Genomic DNA, 3679 nt, shown 5'->3' on the forward strand with positions numbered 1-3679 from the left:
TAGATGCAGTGAGAGGAATGAGGGTCTAGGGAAAATGAGGGTCTGTGGACATCCTAAAGTCAGCCTTACCCACCTTGGGCTTTTGTGTTGTATGATTCAACAGTTTATTTCTTTAAATAAAAACATAGACTAGGGGTGAGGAAAATGTGTCATGTATATAGAAACATCTCTTCCTTTATTGTTCACTAGGATATTGACATGGAGAAGGCAATGGCACCCCACTCCAGTACTCTTGCCTGGAAAATCCATAGACGGAGGAGCCTGGTGGGCTGCAGTCCATGGAGTCTCTGAGGGTCGGACACGACTGAGCGACTTCACTTTCACTTTTCACTTTCATGCATTGGAGAAGGAAATGGCAACCCACTCCAGTGTTCTTGCCTGGAGAATCCAAGGGACGGGGGAGCCTGGTGGGCTGCCTTCTCTGGGGTCGCACAGAGTCGGACACGACTGAAGCAACTTAGCAGTAGGATATTGACAAGGTCATATACAATAAGGCCAGGAACCCCAAATGGCGAAAGGACAAGGCAGAAAACATACAAAGCTTTTGTAAGGAAAAAAAAGTTATGTAATTGTGAGTTGAACAACAACCATGCTATTTCAGGTTGTTGTCAATTCTAGGGTGGGGAACTGTATGCAACTGGTGTATGTACACCTGGAACAAGGTACTCAGTAAGATTACTTAATAAATTAAAAAAAATTTTTTTGAAGACTAAAACATTTTATTATCTTGCGGGAAAATTCATTGTTTTAACTATATGCTAATTTAATATCTTTGATTAAATGCAAGGGAAATCTCAGGTAATTTTCAAATTATTTTTAAATCTAGAAATATTCAAGTTCCTCAAGAGGAATATATGTTGCCATATTTAGTCTAACAGTATTTGATGTGCATATGAGGTTTTGAAAAATTACTTGTTCAAGAACTAATTTGAAAAAAAAAACAAACAAGAATTAATTTGGAGAGCATGAGTACATTTTCAAAAGAGCATTTACACAGACCATCTTCCTCTAAAAGAATATAAGTTCAAGAGTTTTAAATATGTGTATCTGGAAACACACGGGCTTTTTCATGTTACAAAGACCTAATAATTTGGGGGATTCAGTGTCAGTTTCATCCTTGAAGATGAATTTAAAACAACAAGAAAAAGTCAGTGATGACTGTTCTTATTCATTAATTATTTTGATGATTACATTAACTTATAACTTGAGAAATTTGTATGCAGGTCAGGAAGCAACAGTTAGAACTTGACATGGAACAACAGAATGGTTCCAAATAGGAAAAGGATTACGTCAAGGCTGTCTATTGTCACCCTGCTTATTTAACTTATATGCAGAGTACATCATGAGAAACGCTGGGCTGGAAGAAGCACAAGCTGGAATCAAGATTGCTGGGAGAAATATCAATAACCTCAGATATGCAGATGACACCACCCTTATGGCAGAAAGTGAAGAGGAACTAAAAAGCACCTTCATGAAAGTCAAAGAGGAGAATGAAGAAGTTGGCTTAAAGCTCAACATTCAGAAAACGAAGATCATGGTATCTGGTCCCATCACTTCATGGCAAACAGATGGGGAAACAGTGGAAACAGTGTCAGACTTAATTTTGGGGGGCTCCAAAATCACTGCAGATGGTGATTGAAGCTGTGAAATTAAAAGACACTTACTCCTTGGAAGGAAAGTTATGATCAACCTGGATAGCATATTGAAAAGCAGAGACATTACTTTGCCAACAAAGGTCCATCTAGTCAAGGCTATGGTTTTTCCTGTGGTCATGTATGGATGTGAGAGTTGGACTGTGAAGAAGGCTGAGCACTGAAGAATTGATGCTTTTGAACTGTGGTGTTGGAGAAGACTCTTGAGAGTCCCTTGGACTGCAAGGAGATCCAACCAGTCCGTTCTGAAGGAGATCAGCCCTGGGATTTCTTTGGAGGGAATGATACTAAAGCTGAAACTCTAGTACTTTGGCCACCTCATGTGAAGAGTTGACTCATTGGAAAAGACTCTGATGCCGGGAGGGGTTGGCAGCAGGAGGAGAAGGGGATGACAGAGGATGAGATGGCTGGATGGCATCACTGACTCAATGGACATGAGTCTGGGTGAACTCCGGGAGTTTGTGATGGACCGGGAGGCCTGGCGTGCTGTGATTCATGGGGTCGCAAAGAGTCAGATACGACTGAGCGACTGAACTGAACTGAACTGAAGACAAGTATAGCTAGTATAAATATTATTAATGCATTTAACAACTATTCATTCAGTCCCTACTATGTGAAAATCCATGGCCATGCATTATGCTTTATTTAAAAGGATGAAAAAGTAAAGGATAATAAAAGATATCCTAATAAATATTTATTTATCATTTTTCTACATGCAAGTAAAAGTTCTTTGTTTCTTAGGCTATAAATAAAGGGGTTTAGCAGGGGAATTATAATCATGTAGAACAGTGAATACATTTTATCCTAATACTGATCAGGGCCAGACCCAGGACGCACATACATGAAGAAGAGAGTCCCATAGAACAAGAAAACATAAAGAAGATGGGCACTGCACGTGGAGAAGGCTTTACTCGTTCCGTTTTCTGACGTCTTTTTCAGGGTGGCAAAGAGGACAAAGGTGTAAGAAACTATAATGGTAATAAAAATAAAAGCCTGTATAAAAGAAGCAGAAATAAAAAGCACCAAAGCATTAATAGATGGATCAGTGCAAGAAATTGTAAAAAGTGGCAAGATTTCACAGAAGCAGTGATGTATTATGTTGGACCTGCAGAAAGTTAATCTAAGTAATAATCCTATATGAATTATAGGATGCAGAAAACCAATTGCATATGATGCACTTATCAACCAAGTGCAGAGTCTGTTGGACATCACCACTGGGTAAAGTAAGGGGTTGCATATGGCTGCATAGCAGTCATAGGCCATCACTACCAGGAGGAAATTTTCTGTGGTGGCACTGACAGCAAAAATATAGAACTGGGTGATGCATTCAATGAAGGATATGTGATCCTTAGATAAAAAATTCGTAAGTATCTTGGGAGTCACAGAAGATGAAGAGCAAGCATCTGCAAAGGCCAAGCTGCCCAGGAATGAGTACATGGGGGTGTGAATATGGGGGTCCTTCCAGATGAGAAAAATCAGTCCAAGGTTGCCCACCATGGTGGTGAGGTAGATGACCAGGAACACCAGGAACAGGGGGACCTGCAGCCCTTCCTGCAGCTGTCTCCCATCTGTGAGTCCTGTGAGAACAATTTCCATCACCAGAGTCGTGTTTGCCTCCATCATACCCACTCAGGCTGATCACTGCAATGGAGAATTGAAATCAGAAAATTTATCAATATTCATGAAAACATGTATTGGATGGTAATGTCTTCCTCTGTTTCTGATGCTCTGACTGAAGTAGTGTCTCTTTTTTCTAAAACACACTTCAGAATATTATGAATTGAACATGACTGAACAACTACATGATGTGATAAATACTATAAATAATTTTCAGAAGCAAAGTCTTTTTTAAAGGTGCATATATACATATATGTATAAGTATATATATGTATATATACACACACATATATATACACAAATATATATGTGTGTGTGTATATATATATGTATATATGTACTTAAAGGTTTATGGAGGAGGCTATAAACACCAGTTAACTTAGTCCATAACTTGTCACTCATAAATATCT

At 39.0% G+C, this 3679-nt stretch overlaps 1 pseudogene; it reads right to left on the reverse strand.

Annotated features, from left to right (window-relative positions):
• Positions 1-2297: 2297 nt before the first annotated feature.
• Positions 2298-3275, reverse strand: LOC147380142 (olfactory receptor 5AC1-like; annotated as a pseudogene).
• Positions 3276-3679: the final 404 nt, after the last annotated feature.

The sequence above is a fragment of the Bos grunniens genome, chromosome 1, assembly GCF_055505025.1.
Source record: "Bos grunniens cultivar Pamir isolate PY7600 chromosome 1, Bosgru_T2T1.0, whole genome shotgun sequence".
Taxonomy (NCBI): Eukaryota; Metazoa; Chordata; class Mammalia; order Artiodactyla; family Bovidae; genus Bos; species Bos grunniens.